The sequence below is a fragment of the Podarcis filfolensis genome (assembly GCF_964270895.1).
Source record: "Podarcis filfolensis genome assembly, chromosome: 2".
NCBI lineage: Eukaryota > Metazoa > Chordata > Lepidosauria > Squamata > Lacertidae > Podarcis > Podarcis filfolensis.
In genome coordinates, this window is record NC_139605.1 from 113,896,554 (window position 1) to 113,920,041 (window position 23,488).

Consider the following 23,488-nt stretch of genomic DNA (forward strand, 5'->3'; position numbering starts at 1 on the left):
AGGGCAGTTAAAAAGGCTATTCGGAAGCGGAGCTCACGCAGGGTGGTGGGCATATTTTGAGAACTCCAGGTCCATTCTGCATTCCTGGGAGAGGGGTGTTACTCCAGTAGCAGACAAGGAGTTCTGGGTTCTGTTCTCGCAGTGGCCAGCTAGATGCCTTTGGGAAGACGGTAAGCAAGCCAGATGGGAGCCCAACAGCAGTGCCCCACTAGTGAGTCCTCGTAACTTATATTCAGAGGTTGGCTTTTTTGGGGTAGGCAGATTCTGGTCTGGGTGTCAAGATTCCTGTGTTTTCTCCCTGCAATTGCTCCTTGGTGATAGTGGTGGTAGTATATTATTATATGATGTCCTATTCGTTCCTGTGGGACACTGGTGTTGCTGTGGTCTAAACCACAGAGCCTAGGGCTTGCTGATCAGAAGGTCGGCGGTTTGAATCCCCGCAATGGGGTGAGCCCCCGTTGCTCGGTCCCTGCTCCTGCCAACCTAGCAGTTCGAAAGCACGTCAAAGTGCAAGTAGATAAATAGGTACCACTCTGGCGGGAAGGTAAATGGCGTTTCCGTGCGCTGCTCTGGTTCGCCAGAAGCAGCTTAGTCATGCTGACCACATGACCCGGAAGCTGTACGCCAGCTCCCTCGGCCAATAAAGCGAGATGAGCGCCGCAACCCCAGAGTCATCCGTGACCGGACTTAACGGTCAGGGGTCCATTTACCCTTTACCTATCCATTTTTGACAGGCTGCAATCTGAGAACAAACTGCATGAAACAGAAAAGTAAACTCTGTTACAAAGTCTGTAAGGGGGGCTCCCTTTGGTTAATTCCCATTAATTCACATTCCTTGCCTCGCCATCCTCCCCTGTTTGCAATCTGTAGGTGAGGGAGAAAGTAGCCTACACAGTGATGGGATTTAAAGGTGGCCTGTGTTGTTGGGGTGGAAGTTAGGACTTTTAGTGTGCTCTGTCTCTCTCTTTCTCTGTCTCCCTTCTCAAAATGGGGCTTCGGAGAAATCAGTTCCCGACTTTGAGAGTATGCTGTGCTTGCATGTTGGCTTCTATTTGAATCAGGGGATTAACTACCAGAGCCAGTGCAGGGATGGAGGTATGTTGGGTCAAACAAGTGTGCAGCGGGCAGCAGACGTGACTCCAGAATCCCAACCCTTTCTCTGCCACAGGGGAACCAGGAGCAGTTGCTGTGCCTTGGTTTCCCCACTCGAAATGCTCTGTGCGGTTGCAGCCCAGTGGGGAACATTATAAGGCTTGAAGTGCCCTTGGAGCAAGGCAGATCCTGGAAGAAGAACTCAGCCAGGCCAAGCCAATTGCAGCTTTGCAAACTTGCTTTTGGAGGGAAAGGGGTTGTGCAGAGTTTCAGCTCTCTGACCTTCCTGGCTCAGTGAGCTGCTGTGATAGGCAACCTGCCAGCTCATCCCAGTTGGAAAAAAAACCACCATTGTACCCTGCAGTTGCAGTCTGTATTGCTGACTTGCAACTATTCCAAGGCCCTGCCCTATACGGGGACATGGTTGGAAGGAGGGGTTGTTTTTGTGGCTGGCTTCTTTTCAGTAGATATAATAATCTGTTACAGCTTGAGCACTTTAAGATTTAAAAAGAACGTTTCTAAGGGACCAGGAATGTGTGGCCCTCCAGACTCACAACTTGCAACATCCCTGACCACTGGCCATGCTGGCTGGGGGCTGATGGGAGGCAGGAGTCAAAAGGCTCCCCACCCCTGTTCTAGCCCAACCTAAATCTAAATTTAACCTGAGATGCAGCCTTTATCTCTCTCGCCCTGACCTAGCCACTGTGATCCATGCGGCGGTCACCTCCAGACTGGATTATTGTAACTCGCTCTACGTGGGGCTGCCCTTGAGACTGACCCAGAAACTCCAGTGGGTGCAGAATGCTGCGGCGAGACTCCTTATGGGGTCTTCGCTGCGAGATCTTATTCATCCGGTACTATACCAGCTGCACTGGCTCCCGGTGGAGTACAGGATCAGCTTTAAGGTGCTGGTTTTAACCTTTAAAGCCCTATACGGCCTAGGACCCTCGTACCTACGGGACCGCCTCTCCTGGTATGTCCCACAGAGAAATTTACGGTCTGCAAATAAAAACATCCTGAAGATCCCAGGCCACAGAGAGGTTAGGCTGGCCTCAACTAAAGCCAGGGCTTTCTCGGCCGCGGCTCCAATCTGGTGGAACGCTCTGTCACAAGAGACTAGGGCCCTGCGGGACCTGACATCTTTCCGCAGGGCCTGCAAGACAGAGCTGTTCCACCAGGCCTTTGGTCAGGGCGCAGCCTGACCCCCTCCTCTGGCAATCTGCACAGAATTTTGCTTAATGGTTGCCATAAATTTGATTTTAATTTGATTTTTTAGAATGTTGGATTATTTTGATTGTTGTTAGCCGCCCTGAGCCCAGCTTCGGCTGGGGAGGGCGGGATATAAATAAAATTTATTATTATTATTATTATGTTGCATTCAGCATTTAGCTTTGGAACATGCAAAGTAACAACAGTGCTCCTGAGCATGTGAAGGATGCTCACATGCTCCACAATAGAGGAACTCGCTGAAGTCCACAGAGCTCAAAAGGAAAATCCTTCAACACCAAGTGGGAAAGGTACGTTAGAGTGGCAAGAGCATCAATCATCCCCCCCCCCCCGCATATAGTAGAAACTCTTAATTCGTTTAGCACTGCTTGCCAGTGCCACCCAGATACCCTTGCTTATCTTGGCACTAAAGTGCCACTTCGGCTGCATTGAACCTGACACTCCAGAAGTCAGCCTTTCAGGTCAGAAGTCATGGCTGCCAAGCAACGTAACTCTCCTGTTTTTAGATGCTAACCACAGAGTCCAACTCTGTGCAACAGCTACAGTTGTTTAGTTCTTAAGCTGAGAGCAGCAGCAGCTTGCTCAACCATCTCATAAAAAGTTCCCCCAAAGTCCAGAACTATGTGAAGCAGCTTGTTTCATTTTTTGCAGTTAGGACATAGCAATGAGAACTGCTGGCTCATCCCATCCAACCTTTTGCCCCAAAGTTGTGATGTCTTCTTGCTAAAGCAGCCTTCCCCAACCTAACACCCTCCAGGCATTGCTGGACTACAAGTTCCATCATCCCTGACCGTTGGCCATGCTGGCTTGGGCTGTAAAAGCAGACTGTAAGCCCTTTTAACTGCCGGCTTCCAGAGGGTCAACCATGCTAATCCGTTGCAGAACAAACCAAGGGTATGGTGGCACCTTAATGACAAACTAATTTACAATGACATCAGCTTTTGTGGACTTCAGCAGATGCAGAATGATGAAGTGTGGACTCCAGTCCGTGGAAGCTGCTGCCAAAATAAGTATTGCTAGTATTTAAGATGCCACAAGACTTTCATTGGGTCACTTAAAGTTTAGATGAATACTCTTACTCACCCCAAATTGCTCTGAAGGCAATTGAAGATGCTTTTGTCACATCCTGTAGGGCAGTGACCCTCCAGCTGTTTTGGGACTACACCTCCCATCATCCCTAGCTAACAGGACCAGTGGTCAGGGATGATGGGAATTGTAGTCCCAAAACAGCTGGAGGGCCAAGTTTGGCCACCACTGCTGTAGGGGTTTCTTGCTGTCTCCTATAACATCTTCACAGAACGGGTAATCCATGAGAGCTTTAAATCCAGTCCAAAAAAGTTTGTTTATGTAGATGTGGGAAATTTGTAGCCCTTCAAATGTTGCTGGATTTTGACTGAACATCCCTGCCACTTGCATCATCACTAGGGCTGATGGGTCTTGGAGTTCAACAACATCTGGAGTCGTAACTGATAGAACAGGCCAGGACTCCCTCCCACTACAGTTTGGCAGTTGCCCATTTTTCATTGAAAACTGCCCTAGAAATCTGACCTACGGCCTCATATCATTGCTTTGGCACGGGGTGACCATAAAGGCATTCAACTCATCATCATATCTCTTTATAAACACACAGCCTACTGAAAACTGTTTCTTCACTAGAGAGCACCTTAGCTTCTTCTCTGCTTCAAAGATTTGGGCTGTTCACACCTTGTTCCCAGTGAATTAGATAAAAGAAGCCCCCTTAGAAGGGACATTGTCTGCACGCTTTCTGGAGTGTGCCGTCAATATTTAACAGCCCCCAAGTCTGAGGGTCCTTGGCATTGAAGCTAATATGCAGACAAGGAATGCAAAAGTCCCTCAATCCCTGATAGATTGATTACCTGTGATACTGTCTTGCCATTCTCAGACTGCTATCATAACGTCCTTATGCAAATTATGGCGCAGCCACATGTGGAATCCTGTGTAATAATAATAATTTTATTAGTTATACCCACCCATCTGGCTGGGTTTCCGCAGCCTCTCTGGGCAGGTTAAAGCATATCTAGTCTCCTCGCCTCGAAAGGCTGTTGGGAAAAGGTTGATAACCAGTACTGTAACCAATAAAGTTGGGACCATATTCATGCCAGAACTGCCCCCCCCCCGAAAAAAGATAAATGGGCAACCAAAATTATCAAGGGGATATAGCCTTTCTTTATGAGGGAAGGTTGCAACCTTTGGGACTGTTTAGTTTAGAGAAAAGGCAAGCAATGTATAAATTACCGTATTTTTCGCCCTATAGGACGCACTTTTTCCCCTCCAAAAATGAAGGGGAAATGTGTGTGCGTCCTATGGGGCGAATGCAGGCTTTCGCTGAAGCCTGGAGAGCGAGAGGGGTCGGTGCGCACCGACCCCTCTCGCTCTCCAGGCTTCAGGAAGACATCCGCAAGCCTGGGGAGCCCGCGGGAGTTCCCGACGGGCTCCCATGGCTTGCGGAGAGCTGCCTCTATCCCGAAGCCTGGGCGTGCTGAGCAGACGCGCCTGGGCTCCGGGTAGTTCTGCGCAAGCCACGGGAGCCCTCCCACGGCTTGCGCAGATCTGCCTCTATCCCGAAGTATGGGCGCGCTGAGCAGTCGCGCCCGGGCTTCGGGTATCTCTCCGCAAGCCGTAGGAGGGCTCCCACGGCTTGCGGAGAGCAGCCTGTTCTGGGGGCTGGGGTCGGGGGAAGCTCGGGCTTTCCCCGCCCCAGCCCTGCGCCTGGGGGGAAAATAATTTTTTTTCTTTATTTCCCCCCCAAAAAACTAGGTGCGCCCTATGGGCCGATGCGCCCTATGGGGCAAAAAAATACAGTACTGTCAGAGCCACCCGAGGTCCCAGCTCACAAAGGACCAACGCTGCTTCGTTGTTAAGTACAAAAGTCGTTATTGAAGTTCAGTTTCACTTCCAGAGCCACAGCGCGCAGCTCTACGTCTCAACTGTCAGACCGCTGATGCTCCGTCTGAGTCTCCTCCCCCCAGACACCAATTTAAGACTCTCGCCTTACTCCACCTCTTCCTCTGTTCCTTCTGCCTCTGGTTCCGCCTGTCCGTTGGGGTCTCGCCCTTTCTAGACTCTTCTGACGCTGAATCCCCTGAGCCTTCCCCCTCCCTCCGGCGGGCTTTAGGAGCTGGTTCCCCATCCGGGTCTCCTGCTGTCCCCCGCGCCTGTACATTTGAACTTGGCGCGCGCGCCCAGCCGGTAACTTTTCTCCTGACCGTTTCACTGCTGCTGTCACTGCTTCCCCCTCTGGGGGGGCTAGCTGCAACTGACCTCCCCTCCTTTGGAGGCGTGGTCAGCCCTGACTCACTTTCTCTCCCCGCTGGAGGAGACGCTGGCCCTGACACATGTGACTCTTCCCCCCCACTACGCTCTGGTGGGGAAACTGGTCCTGATCCCCCACTGCTGCTTTGGGGTTCCCCTCTGGCTCCTTGTTTCTGGTGCATCCCCCCTGGGACCCCCCTTGCCTTGACCATCGGCGCCCCCTTCTGGGAATCTTCTGATTCGCTGGAGAAGCTCATGGAATCTTTCGGGCCACTGTCATACTCCCCTACGCTGCCCTCGGATTCTTCCCCTTCGCTCTCCATTTCCTCTCTCCCCAGTGCTCCTGCTCCTGAGCCCCTGACAGGTACACACAGTGTAGAGAAAGTGGATAGGGAAATTTCTCTCTTATACCACGAGAACTAAGGAACATCCAGCGAAGTTGAATGTGGAGGATTCGGAACAGACAGAAGAAAATACTGAATGCCAGTTCCTGGAAACCACAAGAAAGGATAGTGCTGTTGTGCTCAAGTTTTGCTTGTGCACTTCCCATAGGGGCATCTGCTAGCCAATCTTAGCAATCTTTTGGCCAATACAAGCTGATCACCACTTGGCATGCAAAGGGCATGAAGAAAATGCATAGAAAATTCTGGTGTTTGCAGAAATCAGTTTCATGAAAATTTCAGACTTTTTAAAAAAAGTTTTCTACTCCTTATGGCTGTGCGCATATGCTTTAAGGTATATAATAATAATAATAATAATAATAATAATAATAATAATAATAATCTGGGCGGCTTCCAAAAAAATATTAAAATACTGTAATACATCAAACATTAAAAGCTTCCCTAAACAGGGCTGCCTTCAGATGTCTTCTAAAAGTCTGGTAGTTGTTGTTCTCTTTGACATCTGGTGGGAGGGCGTTCCACAGGGCGGGTGCCACTACCGAGAAGGCCCTCTGCCTGGTTCCCTGTAACTTGGCTTCTCGCAGTGAGGGAACAGCCAGAAGTATATGTATACATATGCATGTATGCAAACAAATGTTGTCTCCCTCGGCCAGTTAAGCAGGATGAGAGCCACAACCCCAGAGTCGTTCGCAACTGGACTTAACTGTCAGGGGTCCTTTGTCTTTTTTTGTACACATGTATGCATTACACTTTTAATCTCCCCTTCATCTCACAATATTCTAGAGAATTGCTTTTCTATTAGTTCTGCCCCATCGAGAATGACTAGCAAAACTGGGATATACACAAAAGAAAAAACCGATTATTAGGGGAGGATAGAAATAATGCAAATATGCAGAATAGATGTACAGAGTTCAGATGTCCCTTTTCCCATGGTTTGCTATGAATTGCAACATTGTCGGAGCTCCCCTGACAGAAGCAGCAAACTTGTGCACACTGCGCGGTTGCAGGCCATGTTCCGTGATGGAAATTGAGTCTGCATCTTGCAAGTGCCAGAAAGACACTGAGCAGGCATATGGTCCTTGGCCTGGTTGCTGTGGGGAGGAAGGACATGTTAGAGTAAAACGTGGGGGTGGGGGTGGGATGGTGAGTTCTGTGCAGCTTTTCTCACAGAATGCGTGAATGCACATGATCACCTGTGCTGTTTCCAGTCCTGGCCTCCACACATGTGTATGTACAACCCTGCTGTGCAGTCAGGGGGTTCTGGAAAACCAGGCTTCTCCATTGCTCAGAAATATACTTATATGGGTACACTCCATGTGCATAGATCAGAGGTAGACAGCCTTGTGCTTGGTGGAACAACTTTGCTTTTATTGGCTAGATAGCTTGCCGAGGTCGCTGAGGTCCTCCAGCTGGCTCAGGAAGATGGGCACTGAATTGCTGGACATGTTGCTCTGAGCACATGCTCAGCCTGGAAATCCAGCCTTCGTAGATTTCAGCAGCTTAATTTCGTAGCGGGCCTGGGGGAGGCTTTTTCTTGATGCTTTTGTTAAGCCATTAGGAGTTTGAACCCTAGCTGATCTAATACAAATTAGCTGGAGATTTACTAGTAGATGCAGGTGTAACTTTTGCTCCCCGCCGTGTAGATCTTATATACATAGGCTAAGCTGAGTACATGAAAGCTGGGAGGGGGTGACTTGTGCAACCCTCCCTACAAGCCCTGGCACATACGTTCACCGTAATGTGCAAAACGTATTCATGAATGTACTGTACAATGTTGACTTAGGAGGAGAGGTGTCAGTAGGGCAGTTGAGGTTGCTGCAATGAGTTTGGGGAGGAAGATCAGCATGGTCTCTTGACCTTGTCATAGGGTCTTCTGGCCCCCACTTCACTCCACCCATAACCCCCTTGGGAAATATGGGAAGGACCAAGAACAAGCCAGAAGGAAAGGAGCAAGGTCACTCACTCCCAGTGACCAAATGATTCCAGATAGGTGCTTAATATCACAAACGGGTCGTTGGAAAAGGTTTTCGTTCCATTTTTGGGTTGTTGCTTTTTAACATCAGATTTTCTGCAGAGAGAGTAAATCCAGATTAAATGGGGTGGAAATACAGGCTGTCGTTTTGATGCTGATGACTTTGTATGGATGCTGCAAAAAATTTGCACGCATGAGCAGATCCCACAATAAACACCAATCGGAAACACCCTAATGTGTGCAGAGTGAGGCACTGTCATGCGAGAGAGGTAGAAGAAAGGACGTCATAATGAAGGGTATATGGAGTATAGGGGGGGCATATAGAGGGGCTAATTTCAGAGGCAGAAGGTATATTTTGTGGCTCACTGTCCCCTAGCGCCATATTTCATTCCTGCACCCGATAAGAGGGCATACCACCTGTTCAGTTAAATGGGGTGTTTTCTGGCCTTGAAGACCCTCACAGTCATCGAGATGGAAGCCTGCTCTGAACTGCACAGGCCTTCTTTGAGTTCCATTTCTGGGTTGTGTTAAAGCTGCTGGTATCCTAAATTTGTAATTGCATTGTGATGTCATCTGATGGTGAAAGGGCGGGTGACAGGGGCTTACCCAGTGAAGTTTCCCAGTGGTGCAAGAATCAGGGTGCACATTTATTTAGACGCACTACTACAATGATTGCACACACACACACACACACACACACCTTCCAGTTGGATCTTGCTCTCTTTGCAGTTGTTATGTGTACAGGGTTTGATTTCATTTTTAATTTTTTTCTGTAACTGTGCTCTCTCTGGGGTTCTGGGATGAAAGCCAAGAGGAATTGTTGAAATTCCTTGGTCATTCGCATTCATTTAGCTTTGTATAACAGTGTTATGAAAAGTAATAATTACAGTTGTTGGGAATCTGATTTCACTGCTTCAGTACAATGGTTGACTAATTTGTGTGTGTGTGTGATTGAACAGGAGTTTTAACAAATTAATAGAATAGTTTTAACAAATTAATACTTGGAATGTTTGGGCGCTTAATTTGACCAGTCAAATGACCAGCTTTAATCCTATGGTTTATCAAGCAAGGCTGGGTGGGAACTTTGTGCCGCATAATGCAGTTTTTTAAACATCACATGAAATGGGCCAAAGAATATGAATTTAAACCTTTAGATCAGTAACCATGGAAAATAAAACCCTTTTAAGTCACAGAGATTTCACAGATGCTTAAACAGTCCCTTTGGAATAAATGGAAGTGAACAGTGCTTAACTTCCAACTGCTGCTCTATTTTGGCACTCTAAAAAGTCTCTGCTAGCCTACTGCGAAAAAGCAAGTTCCATCTTCCTCCCAACTTTCGTTTAAAACATCTTCCATTCCCAGTTACCTTCTGTCCCCTTCTACACTGTATATCACACATCGACCGAAGGCATTTGAGCTCTTAGACTCATCCCCTAAGGGCTAGAAATTTTCAGTTCATGAAAATTTAAGAGTTTCTCGATCCTGAATTGCTGGCTTCTTAATTCTGTGCATGCGCAGCCCTCCCATGAGCATGCGAGATATTGCAATTTCCTGGTTCTTGTTCCCTCTCCATCATTTTGGGCCGGCTGCCTGTTCTGCAGAAGCGTCTACAACTTGCACATAACCAGCGGAGGTCAGTGTCTAAAACGAGAACCCTTTCCCCATCTCTCTTGGTGAGAGAGAGGGCGTGATGACACTCTCGGCGGCCTTGAGGAGAACTGGTGTCTGTTACACGCTGGGCAAAGGCAGTGGAAATGTTAACAGGTAGAGTGACAGGGCCTGGGAAGTTGCCAGCGGGCCTTGGCTGGCAGAGGCAGGGGCCAGCTTGTCTCAAACTAGGCACTCCTGGGTTCTTTCTAGAAGTAGATCTGTGGCAGACGTACGAGAATCCTCGGCCCTTGCCGTGACTGTGGCCGTCACCCTGAGTGACCTTGGAGAACCAGCTACCTTGGTTTGCTATCCCATGACTTCCAGGTCACAATCCATCTGGCTCAGGGCCGAAACAGGCATGATGTGGGAGATCTGCAATCCAATCTCCCAGCTTTTTTATTAATAGGCCAACCACCAGGAATCTGATTTTGATCAGGGCAGCCCCATAGTGTCTGTGTTGTTTTTGTGTGTATGTGTCTAAAGGCTAGAAACTTCATGTTTTTCCCATGCGTAAAACCTTAGAGTTTTAGGGTGCTGAATTTCAGGATTTCTTCCTCCCACACCATTTTCTCTGTCTAAATCCCCCCACCCTCTTTCCAAATCTCCTTGCTGGAGGGGGAAACACAGGTGCCTGTCTTTTTCCACCAACAGTTTCAGTTGGGACACATGGCAGCGGAAGGAAAGAATTAAATATACCCTCCCCAGTTCAAGAGGGAGGGTTAGTTAATTGAATACCTCCTCCCAAATGCCACTGCTCCAATCAAAACAAGCGCCTTGTGGCTGCTGCTTTAAAAAGCTGGGAGAATTGATCACAGGAATCCTGTGTCTGTGATCCATGTCTGTTTTCACCCTCAAAGGCATGTGTTCTCTGCACCAAAAAGAGGGGAGCCACCAATGTTTAAAGTCATATAGAGATACACACAGGACTATGATTTGCTGTTTGTTTGGGTTTATGTCCTATGGTGTGAACATTTGTCTGGGTAGATTCTTTGGGGTGAAGACAGGTGTATTTTCTGGAGTGGTCATAGCAGTGAGCCGGCTTGTAATATTGGCAATACAAGCCTGCATATCAGCACAGCAATCACTGGATTGGTGAAGGAGTCAGTATGTATCAGGTGGGATGTCTCACTTATTTAAAATGATTTTTTTTAAAAAAGAGGAACAAGCTCATTGATCTATATGTACAATGGTACCTCTGGTTATGAACTTAATTCGTTCTGGAGGTCCGTTCTTAACCTGAAACCATTCTTAACCTGAGGTACCACTTTAGCTAGTGGGGCCTCCCGCTGCCGCAGGCGCACGATTTCTGTTCTCATCCTGAGGTAAAGTTCTTAACCTGAGGTACTACTTCCGGGTTAGCGGAGTCTGTAACCCGAAGTGTTTGTAACCTGAGGTGGTTGTAACCCGAGGTACCACTGTACTTACATCCTTCACCTTACAAAAAACCCCAGAAGAACAGCTCCAAAGATGGTTCTCTCTATTCTTTTTAAAACTGTTCCTTCCTTCTCCTTTTCCAGGAGAAAATGCTATCAAACCACACTTACCACTCATTAAAATGGTATATATGTCTTCACCTGAGAAGCTTACTTGTGCGTGTGTTTTTATCTTCTTAGAGTAGCCCTCCACATGTTACTGGACTCCAGCTCCCATCCACCAAAACCTTTTTCTCCTCTTTCCTTGCTCATCCTTTTGTAATGCAAATTGGAAGGTCTCTGGTTCTGGCCGCTTTCTTGTTCTGAACAGCACCTACCATGCTGCTGATGTTGACTACAGTGCTAAACAGTAGTAGCCAGGCAGCTGCTATCCCATAATTAATCCTTGCAACGTCCCACTTCTTCAGCGGCTTCACTGCAAAGGGATCGATAACAGCTTTGCAGTGTGGCGCTGACTGCAGTGGCAGTTCGGTCCAGTGAGCCCTCTCCCCTCCGTGAGCTGACCTTGCATCTTCCCTCACGCACAAACACCCTTTCCTCCCTTCATAGCAAGGATGGGTTGCATTTTGTAGCATTTCAGTGTCTTATTTGGAAAAGCATGTTCATTTGGGGTGTTTTTATATAGGGACTTCCTTAAAACAGTCGTGACCTCACCTGCACGCTTCGTTTTTCCTTTGTCATTCCAGTCATTTCACTGTCACCCCCCCCCAAAAAAGCCAATAACAATGGGAAGGTCAGAGAGACTTTTGCCAAACCAGTGTCCCTGGAGAACAGACCATTGAAGGCATAAGGATACAAGCAACCCCTCGTTTATGTGTGTTGAATATATGCGTGACCGTGCATAACGCCAAACCGAAGTGAATTTTAAAATTGCAAAAGGAGCCCTAAAAGAGCCTAGTAAAGGTAAAGGGACCCCTGACCATTATGTCCAGTCGTGGCCGACTCTGGGGTTGCAGCGCTCATCTTGCTTTATTGGCCAAGGGAGCCAGCATACAGCTTCCAGGTCATGTGGCCAGCATGACTAAGCCGCTTCTGGCGAACCAGAGCAGCGCACGGAAACGCCGTTTACCTTCCCACCGGAGCGGTACCTATTTATCTACTTGCACTTGACGTGCTTTCGAACTGCTAGGTTGGCAGGAGCAGGGACCAAGCAACGGGAGCTCACCCCGTCACGGGGATTCGAACCGCCGACCTTCTGATCGGCAAGTCCTAGGCTCTGTGGTTTAACCCACAGCGCCACCCGCATGCAAAAGAAAAGGCAAAAAATGGTGCAAAAACCGCACCTAGCAATCCCACTAGCCTTTGCACCAACTGTGAGGCCTGTGGAGAGTTGGAGTTTGGTCAAGGAGGTTTGGAGGAAGTGATTGTGGTGCAGTTTGGCATCTGCTAAGTGCTACTGTTTAGGTTTTTGGTTTTGCAAAGGTTTAGAGAGTGTTTGCTGGCTTTTCAAATGGTGTTTCAAATATATGCAATTTCACTTAAATGCATGGAGCCTCAGAACGTAACCTCCACATAAATGGGGGGGGGGCACGTTTTGCCTGGATAAGAAATAAAATGGCAGAGTCAGATAATCAAAAGCCATTTTGCCCAGGATAAACAGCATGCCCTCAAGGTGCGGGTTACAGCCACCATCAGCCTCGGCCTGCACAGCCAGTGACCAGGGATGATGGGAGTTGTTTAATACCATATGGATGGCAACAAATTATCTATCTCAATCTAGTCCAACACTGTGGATTCAGTCGTTTTATTTATTTTTACAATTTATTTCCTGCCCTTTTTTCTGTAGGCCTCGGGTGTGTGTTTGTGTGTCAGTGAATTCAAACCAAATATTATAATCAATTAACTTGTACCATCAGTTATAGACATTCTCTGGTGGCCAGTCAGATGGCCCAAAGAAGTTATATAATCCAGGCAAGAGGTGGATAGCTGTCTCCTCTTGTTTTGTCTCCCAGTCTCCAAACAATTGTGGTTAATAGCTTGCAGCAGATAACTCAGTGGAGGATTTGGCCTAATTCATTTTAGAATCCATCTATGCCAGTGGCCTTCACAGCACCCTGTAGCAGTTAGGAAAGGTTTAGTTGATAAACCATCTGTCACTCTGCTGATTAATTAATGAAAGCTGGGTAAACTCAAATATTCTCATCACCTTTCAAATCGTTAAAAGGAAGTTCAAGATAACGTGCACATTAGATAAAAAACATTTGCTCCCTTTTAAGAAAATTCAACGTGAGCAAACACAGCCACCCATCATTGAAAAAGTTTTCCATCTTCAACAGTTTCCTGCTTTTAATTCTCTATTACAATAGACTGCTTGGCAAAATCATCATCATCATCATCATCAGAAACTGCACATGTACTTTTTCTGTGCAGCCCTGCTGATAAATTTAAGTCGATTTCTCAATTAAACTGCTTAAAACTCACAGAATTGCTTAGATTGCATAAGTTAAATGTGGGTTGTGCTTCTTTGTCCTGAACTGCATGTCAGTCAAGTTGGTTTGATGAGTGTGGTGCTGCCTAATGCCAAGGTTTAAGGTCCGATCCCTGTATGGGACAACTGCATATCCCTGCATTGCAGGGGCTTAGACTAGTTGATAGGGTCCCTTCCAACTCTACAATTCTATGATCCTATAAGGCTACATTTGGACCGTCAATTTCTGTCTTACAGAGTCAGGATAATCACACGGCTCCTGTGCAGCCACTTCTCTCCTCCCTTCATGTGAGCAGCCATCCTGAGCAAACCAGAAAGTCAGTGAACCATAGCTTCCTGTTACATCTGAACTGGGAAACTATGGTTAATGGCTTACAAACAACTCAAGACCTGTAAGCTTTGGAAGCTGCAAACCCATCAATTCTTTGTTCAGACAATGGGGAAGCTAGGGTCAGCCTTGGTTTCCTAGTTTGTACAGACACTCATTTGAAGGGAGGAGTGAAATGACTGCAAAGGATGTATGTATTTTTCCAGGAACTGATTGTCCAAGCTAAGTCAGTGTGTTGAGGGACAGTGAGCAGTTTTCTCTCTCCTGGCTTTCTCTGTTACTGTGTGTGTGTGTGTGTGTGTGTGTGTGTGTTCTTAAAGCCTCTTTCATGTTCCCCCTTTGGGCGAATTTGCACATATATGATGATGGTTGCACAATGAGTCTGCAACCACATATGTTAAGGTGGGTCACCCAAGATCAAATATCACAAACATAACTTTTCATATGTACCATCTTTGAAGTGGAAGCAGTTTACACGTTTAGCGATGAGTAATTGAGTGACGAATCAAGTTTTTTGTGTGTGACTCCATCCTCAATTAAACTTTTCCTCTAAACTGCTTCAACTCCTGAGGGTATGTTCAAGCAACAGCTTGTTGTGTTCCTTGTTCGGTGCCCTTCTGACTATGCATATCGGAAGCACCATGCCCAGTAACTAAAATGACAGCCAAATAAGGATGCTCAATTTACAGAGTTATTGTAGAAAGGGTTTTTTCTCCATATAACAAGCAACAAGACCCAAGTGACATAGTGCATGCTTTGCATGTGCAAAGAACATTGGCTTATTCCAGTGGTGGGTACCTCCAGGCTGTTTCACCTAATCACACCCACCTGTCCAACGTCTGATATCATATGTGATGTCAAAGTGTGGAACAGGTAAAAACATGGCTGTGATGGGCTGCTCTCGGCTACTCATCCCTCTCTCGTCCATTTGTTCAAACGAGCTCTTCTCAGTGCCCATCAGCTGATCAGCACTGAGAAGGGGGCCTCTTTGAAGTCAACAACTGATATCATAATGACGACAGATGACTAGGCAGGTGCAAATCTCATTAGTGAAATACAGTTTCCCTACCCTGTTTTAGTCCTTGGCGTCTCCAGTTAATAGCTCGCAAGCAAGTAGAGTTGGGAAAGAATTCTGTCTGAGATCCTGAAGAATTGCTGCTGGTTAGGTTCATTTCAGACTGGAAATACTCTGTGGGCCTCAGATGCTTCCCTCCTCTTTCCTACTTCTTCTCTTGCGTTCTGTGCAACACAGATGTTGAGAAAGTGGTATTTCGGTCAGGTGGGACTGGGCCGGTGGCGTACCAGTTTGTAAGGGCATTGGTTTAGTTGCAGGCAAGAGTTTGTGCATTGAAAAGCATGTCACACAAAGTATTTCACATTAAAGGCTTTAAAGGCTTAGGTGGGTATTGTTTAAACCAGGCTTCCTCAACCTCGGCCCTCCAGATGTTTTTGGCCTACAACTCCCATGATCTCTAGCTGGCAGGACCAGTGGTCAGGGATGATGGGAATTGTAGTCTCAAAACATCTGGAGGACCGAGGTTGAGGAAGCCTGGTTTAAACAGTCTGGGATGGCATGGCTGAGAGAGCCCTCTGTTTCAGAAGAACCATTCCTTGTCAGAGTAGAAAATAGTAGCCGCCTGAAGCTTGTCTAGCTCTGTTTGCAAGGTGCAAGCAGAGTAAAGCACCCACAAATTCATGACTACATTGGAATTCAGGTTTAGAACCCCACACTGAGACCATGCTTGTCCTGAGTCTGTAAGAGGTTAGTTACATGGCCAGGTGAATTGCATGGCACAGCTCTTGCTGGATTGTACCATTTCAGACAGCAGGTGGGAGGTGTGTGAATGAACATATTTGAATGCTTATTCTTATGGGCTGCAGGGAGGGGAGGAAACTCGCCAAAGACAGAAAACTGGCAATGCACAGAGCATCGCAGGTTCAATCCTTTCCTCTAACAGGCCAGTTTTCAATGCTTTGGTAGGGACAGGGACGTGCCCCTGCAGTCTAAAATGCTCCAGTTTTGTGAGTGCTACATCATGCAATCATGTGAAGCTGAGGCTCCAATACTTTGGCCACCTCATGAGAAGAGGACTCCCTGGAAAAGACCCTGATGTTGGGAAAGATGGAGGGCACAAGGAGAAGGGGGCGACAGAGGATGAGATGGTTGGATAGTCTTCTCGAAGCTAACCTAACCTATCCATTCTTAAGGAAATCAGCCCTGAGTACTCACTGGAAGGCCAGATCCTGAAGCTGAGGCTCCAATACTTTGGCCACCTCATGAGAAGAGAAGACTCCCTGGAAAAGACCCCGATGTTGGGAAAGATGGAGGGCACAAGGAGAAGGGGGCGACAGAGGATGAGATGATTGGACAGTGTTCTCGAAGCTACCAGCATGAGTTTGACCAAACTGCGGGAGGCAGTGGAAGACAGGAGTGCCTGGCGTGCTCTGGTCCATGGGATCACGAAGAGTCGGACACGACTAAACGACTAAACAACAACAACAACATGCAATTCTGCTGCCTTGCATCCCAGTTGTTAAGCATCTGGGAAGATGCTGCCTTTGTCCAAGAGCGAAAACAGAGGCTGCAAACCATTTCCAGCCGCTTGTAAGCTGCGGCGTCTCCCCCACTCCACATCCCCCTGTGAATCTCGAAAGTCCTGGCCAAGTGTGCAATTAAGTGGGAACTGTTTAAACAGCTGCCGCACCCTTTCCCTATTCTCTCTGTCCCTGTGGAGGCGTGTGAAGGGATTCCAGTTTATGCAAAGCCCCAGGCTCTGTTACTGGCTGGGCTGGGAACAGTGCACTCTCTCTGTCTTGTTCTGTCTGACATGTGTCTTCAGAGCAGGGCGGCTCCTCTCCTAAGAGGATGGGAAATTCTTGCCTCCCTACCCAATGCCTGGAAAGGCCTGCAAGGCTTGGCCACGCACCCGTTCTGCTCATCCGACCCGGTGGCTTTTCTGTCACTTGACAGATTTTGGGAGGGATAGGAATTTTCCGGCACCCCATGGGACAGCCTGGTTTGGCTGTTCTCCACCGTGACCAGAGTCACCTTCCTCACCAGAGCTGGGCCAACACTGCTGGGATGAGGCAGCTTGCAAAAAAAGCCCAAGTCGACATGCACTGCTGTACGTTGCTTTGATTTCACAAATAGTGGTTGTGCTTTAGCTCATGTTCTGTTTCCTATGAGAAAGCAGTTGGAGCAGGGACTAGGAAGGGGTGGCCCTCCTGAATCCAGCTCCCATCAGCCCCAGCCAGCATGGCCAATAGTCAGGTTTGTTGTTGATTATTCATGTCCACCTCTTCGTGACCCCATAGACCAGAGCACACCAGACACTCCTGTCTTCCACTGCTTCCCGCAGTTTGGTCAAACTCATGCTGGTAGCTTCGAGAACACTGTCCAACCATCTCGTCCTGGCATCGGAAGAGGGCTAAACAATTCAGGGGAGATGGAAAAAGTCAACAGGGGTGGACTTGGGTCCTTCGAATTTCAGTGGCGCCCTGTGCAAGGCCAAAATTCAGCCCCCCCCCCCCCGGGACTGATGGGAGTTGTAGTCCAAAGCACATGAAGGGCACCAGGCTGGCAAAGGATGAATTGGGGTATCCTTAAGCAAAAATATTTTCAGTCCACCAAAGATTTAGTCGAAGATTTATTTCTGTAATAGACTGGCAAAACCCAGATTTAAAGCACTAGATCGTCATCTTTCCTCCCAAATCCTTTTTGGTCAGTGTGGAATCTTTTTCCACGCTGAGATCCCCTATAGAAATAGGAGTGTGTATGTTTGTTTGTTTATATTCCCCAGAGTGGCTGGGGAAACCCAGCCAGATGTGCGGGGTGTAAATAATAAAATCATTATTATTATTGAGATATTTATAAGCAATGAAATGCTAAAATAATTCCACAGCAGCGTACAACAGAGTTCAACGAGTCAAACAACTGCTAGGTCTCGGTGAATTTTTTTTGCATATAAACATCCTGAACTTGGGTCATGTCAGAGCGGGGCTTGTTGCAATTACTCAGTAATAGAATCACAAATAGAAAATGGCTATATCCATCTTGGTGTGTCAACTGCAGAAATGTCTAAAGCTGAACAAACTAATGAAAGCTGTTCCTTTGCAGCTATTCATATATTACTTGGCTTGGGAATGGACCTGCATGTTCCACCTCTTTTTAGGCAGAAAATGAACTTTTGAAACCCCACAAGGAAAGCAAGATCCATCTCATTGGGTCAGGGAGATCCTGCATTTAACTTTTAAATCATCACATCATTCCCCCTGTTCATTAGTTACCTTCTGCCCAAGATCAGGCAGAGAGGCAGAGAGGGAAAGCTCCAAACCTGAGACCTGCTTGGAATAGAATAATTTCCCCCGAATCCCTGAAGTCAAGTAATGTCTGAATAGGCCTCTTGTTTCCAGCTCTTCATTGCTGTTACCATAGTGCATCCAAACATTTATCCACAAACCATGAGCAAGGATCTATTCTAGATCAGTATTTCTATTGCATTTTCATTTAATTTTAATTTTTGCTGCTCGTAGTCCCAGGACAAAGCTTTGCACGCTTTCAATACATACATCCTTTTCCTGGATTAGCACACCTTAGGTTATTGTGCCTTCTCCTCCCTAATAAGAAATGGAATTTGTGCAATTGGGTCATACACAACACACAGCACCCCATAAATTTGATCCAGATTACTAGAAAAACGTGGGGAAGCGGGGAGGGAGACATTTGAGGCAGGAGGGTGAACTATTTTGGCTCTGGATTTGTAATTAGCCAGGTTTAGCTTCTGCTGGAAGAAGTTAGCGGATTCTATTCACAATGAAACCTGACATTAATTTGCCATGGGAAAAACAACAATAATAAACGGTTAATGGAGGAAAGGCAGGACAAAAAAAATATTGAAAGGGCTGGGGACGCGAGTTGCATTCAACGAGTGTATGTTCCATGTACCTGTGTGCACAAATAGTTTAGTTGTACACTCATACAGTTTTTCAATGAGTGTACAGTCTTTGTGCCTCTGCACACAATAATTGAGTTGTTCAAATCAAGCATATACTCTTTCACACAAGCACTTGTACACGTGTACAGAGAACATGTGTTCAGTGTAACATGTGAACAAGGTAAACTAGACCAATCCTGCAAAAGTGTGTAATACCTTAATAAAAGAAAAGCTTTTCTGTTACTAACCTGCACACCACCCCCAATATCTTCCCGAGAACAAGAATGAAATAAGTAGGTCTCAGAAGGGGCTATGCACCATATATATATTCTCCTTGGGTAAGCCAGTGGCCATTTTTCCTACATGGGGCTTAAATAGCCTCTGAGACGCTTCTGCTAACCTAAATGGTCACTCTTCAAGTGGGAGAGAATGTAGGAATGGGTCATTTGTAATGCAGATGAGGATTTTGCCTAATGTGACGTTTTAAATTTACATTAGCCAACCCAGCTGAAGCAAAGAGCTCTGAAATCTAAGCCTTCTGTCTGAAAATGCCCTGACCGGCTGCCAATTTGGATGGACATCCGCAACTGAGATGATGCCATTTCCCCACTGTGGACCTTGTGGGCAAACACTAGACTCAGCTATCATTTCTTGAGGGTCCCCATATGGCGCTGTGTCCTCGATTCCTGCCTTTCCCCTGAATACTAAATCTCTCTGTGATGAGGCAATTGGCGCTGGAGTTGGCTCCTGCCTTTTCAGCAGCTGCCTGTTGACAATTTATATTGTAATCACAGAAACTGGGGCCAAACAGCCAACCAAGGCTGGGCCCTGCTCCAGCTTTATGCCAAGAATTTATTAATTATGTTCTGCGCTGTCAAGATCCTTATGGGGGCGTGACTGCCCAATGAAGTGTCCCCTTTGCAGCATTTCAAAGCCTAGTCATACTTCCTTGCGATGCAGCCAGCAAGCCAATCAAACCTTTGCCGGTGCTGTCAGTGGCTGGGGTCTCCAGTAGGTTAGACTTGGAGGAGTGGAGCTCTTGGATCTCAAAGTCTCCAGTAGCATTGCAAGCCCACGTGGTTCTGTATGGAAGTGTCAGCATGGAGTCCCCCAACGCAACGTGCGATGATAAGGGTATAATATATGCAGTCCAAGATGTGTCAGTGGGGATAGCAAAAGAAGACTGGAGCGAGACCCAGGACAGAGGCGTGAGAAATGGATGGGCCAGAGCAGTAGCCCAGGGAACTCCCAGAATCTTTGGCCCGCTGGCTAATGGACCGAGCCCGGTTTCAAATTCAGTCAACGTCGCTGCCAGGTCCCAAAGGGAGTTAGAATCACAGAATCGTAGCATTGGAAGGGACCCCAGGGGTCATCTAGTCCAACCCCCTGCAATGCAGGAATCTCAGCTGAAGCATGCATGACAGTTAGCATCCAGCCTCTGCTTAAAAACCTCCAGGGAAGGAGAGTCCACAACCTCATGAGGTAGACCATTTCACTGTTGAACAGCTCCTACTGTCAGAACATTTTTCCGTATGTTTAGTCGTATGTGCAGAATCACATGTTTCACAGGCCAGAGGGCAGTAGATAGGTTTTCTGGGGGGACACTGGGTAGCTGAGCAACTTGATTTCTGTGGTGTTCACAGGTGCAGTTCTGTTGAGAATTAACAACGCCCTTCCCTGTCTTCCCTGAACCTCTCCCTCCCCACCCCAAACGAGTGTATCATGTTGATCAAGTGATTATTATTTTTTTTTAAGTTGCAAATCTTTCATAATTCCTTTGCCAGTGGAGTGGAGGGTAGCATGACTACTTAACATTCATGGAAAACTTAAAGGTAAAGGGACCCCTGACCATTAGGTCTAGTCGTGGCCGACTCTGGGGTTGCGGTGCTCATCTCGCTTTACTGGCCAAGGGAGCCGGTGTACAGCTTCCGGGTCATGTGGCCAGCATGACTAAGCCGCTTCTGGCAAACCAGAGCAGCGTACGGAAACGCCGTTTACCTTTCCGCTGGAGCGGTACCTATTTATCTACTTGCACTTTGACGTGTTTTTGAACTGCTAGGTTGGCAGGAGCTGGGACCAAGCAACGGGAGCTCACCCCGTCGCGGGGATTCGAACCGCTGACCTTCTGATCGGCAAGTCCTAGGCTCTGTGGTTTAACCCCCAGCGCCACCCATGATGGAAAACTTACGAGTGTACAAAGCACATTGCATATGTTCAGTGCTTTTTTTTTTACACCACTTTTTTTTTTAGTTGTTATTAAAAAGTGTGGCACTTACTGTAACAACTTCATGTTGAGTGCCAGCACCTATTTTACAAGAAAAGAATGCACTGTATATGCTAACCTGGTAATCCTTACAAGAAGAGAAGGAACTGTTACAGAAGCCAGTGTGATGGAGTGGACGGTTTTTTTTGGGGGGGGGCGGTAACAGATCTCTGTTCGCTGGCCAGCCCCCCCCCCAAACAAATCACTATCTCTCAGCTGATCTACCTTGCAAGATTGTTTTGAGGATATCATGGGACTGGCCACATCTTTATCACCCTATACTCGTTGGAGGAAAGGGGGGGATAAAAATGTGATAAATATAATAAATATTATTCTCTCACTCCCATGTTGCAGCGCAGAAGGGCGATTTGCCGCCAGCCACCTAGCAAGTTCATAGCTAAGGCAAGATTTGACTCAGGAACTTCCCAGGCTACGGACTTCACCAGCAGCCATCTTTTTAAAGTCACAGGAACCCTAAAACTGTGTGCAGTTCTGCTTAAGTGCCAGTCACCCTGCAGTACACACATTCCTGTTTAAAGTAACTGTGACAAAGTGCAGTTAACCACCTAGTGTCATCAGTAATAGTACACGCAAACATCACCCATCCATTTGCATGAAGATGAAACTTAAAATGTATCATGCTTTGTTCTCACTTTTCAGTTGGATCTCTGGGTTGCTTTTGTCCAATAATAGCAAATGAGAGAAATCGAGATGTCTTAAGTTACAGGGTGGCGATGATAAAATAAAGGATAAGAGGAAGAAGTAAAAATTATCAAATACAAGCGGGGAAGTGGGGAGGGTGTTGTCCACTTGGGGATTCTCAAGAAAAGGGCAATATAATACGGATTTCCACAGCATATGGATGACTGGTATAATATGTAAATCTAGGTCATCATGGGAATAGGGAATAGGTGTCCCTAGTGAGATTTCCACAACCTGGTGGGGTTCCCCCTCCTCCCTGCTCTTGGTTCTCTCCCCCACAACTATGCCAAACCATTATTTATCTGGGCTTCCGTCCCAGCAGGGGCAGACTTTTGTAATATGGCACCCTGAGCAACGACAAAATCCCCCGCCCCCCAATATTTATAACTTTGAGTAGGTACTCATATAAATATAGGCTGCTGTTGTTGTGAGCCCCCTCAGCTCAGCACCATTTTCTGGGGGAACTGCCCGCAACACCCTAAATCTGGCACTGTGAGGAACTTATTTTCACCCTGAGGGCCTCATTTTGTTTTGGGGAGCCTTCTGGGGGGTCACCTGCCTCCAGAAGCAAAAGCTGGCAAGCAAAGAATTTCCATTTTTCCTTCGGTCCACACCCCCCCCTCTGTAGCCTCCATCCATGCAAGCGGGGATAGATCCTAGCCAGGCAAAAACACCTGAGGAAAGTTTGACGCAGGCCCAGTGAGGGGAGTGGCTGATGAGAGTCCTGAGGGCTGGATAGAGACCTGGGGCCAAATGCATGCCCCCCAGGCCAGAGGTTCCTTACTTACCCTTGCCTTATCTACCATATTTTTCGCTCTATAAGACGCACCAGACCACAGGACGCACCTAGTTTTTGGAGGAGGAAAACAAGAAAAATAATATTCTGAATCTCGAAAGCCAGAACAGCAAGAGGGATCGCTGCGCAGTGAAAGCAGTGATCCCTCTTGCTGTTCTGGCTTCTGGGATAGCTGCGCAGCCTGCATTCGCTCCATAAGACGCACACACATTTCCCCTCACTTTTTAGGAGTGAAAAAGTGAGTCTTATAGAGCAAAAAATACGGTATTTGTTCTTGGAGACTGTCCAGTGCTTGTTCTGTTTCCCCTTCCCTTAGTTCCTGGGATTATCACATATATAGAACCTCTCTGTGTAAATGGTGCGAGTGGGGGTGGGGCGCAATTTGCTCAATTCTCTCAGCTCTGTGGCAGCCCAAGACATTTCATTGCCTAATGCAGAAAATCCAATTCTCTCTTTTTTTTTTTATAATATTTTTATTTTTTCCATATAAACACAACACAACAAACATAAACATACAAAGACAAAAACAGAACAAAAAACATGTATCATTTCATATCCTAATTTCATATACCTTTCTTCCCCGACTTCCTCATGCCTCCCCTTTCTGTATTCCAAATTCTTATCGATTGTTCAGCAAATCTTCCCTCAGAAAATCCAATTCTCTGCCTGCAGCAGTGATGGGGGAGGGAAAGCTAACCATAGTCAAAAGCAGCCTTTCAGTGTTAATTCTGAAATCTTGGACACCTCTCCCAGCCCAAGCTAGGGCTATTCCCACCCCACTGGAACTTGTTGATTTACAGACAGCGCATGACCAGCTCATCATTGGGTGTCTGGCTCAGAAGCCTCAAAAGTAGCTGCCATAGCCTGACAGGGTCATGTGGTTTTACCTTCAGTTAGATTAGTTGGTAGGAAGTTGGCCTTGTAGGCGTAGCAGGCTATATTCACTGACCACCTTTTCTTCCCTCTCCTTCCTCCTTGTTTTCCTCTGG

The 23,488-nt window shown here is 47.0% G+C and overlaps 1 protein-coding gene and 1 long non-coding RNA gene across 15 annotated transcripts in view; one reads left to right on the forward strand and one right to left on the reverse strand.

Annotated features, from left to right (window-relative positions):
* Positions 1-23,488, forward strand: part of ZNF385A (zinc finger protein 385A) — a 198,261-nt gene that overhangs the window by 131,127 nt on the left and 43,646 nt on the right. Inside the window, exon 1 of one of the 14 annotated variants that reach the window (XM_083599413.1) lies at positions 14-170. The exons of the other annotated variants lie outside the window; for them this stretch is intronic. The gene's annotated coding sequence lies outside the window, so the exon portion shown is untranslated. Of the gene's footprint in view, positions 1-13; positions 171-23,488 lie in introns of those variants that run through there. 14 annotated transcript variants of the gene reach the window in all.
* On the reverse strand, positions 181-23,482 carry LOC310756024. Its single transcript, XR_014544657.1, has 4 exons — positions 23,387-23,482; positions 14,874-15,043; positions 4,197-4,274; positions 181-753 (listed from the first exon to the last, which is right to left on the reverse strand). It is a non-coding gene; the product is annotated as an uncharacterized lncRNA (long non-coding RNA).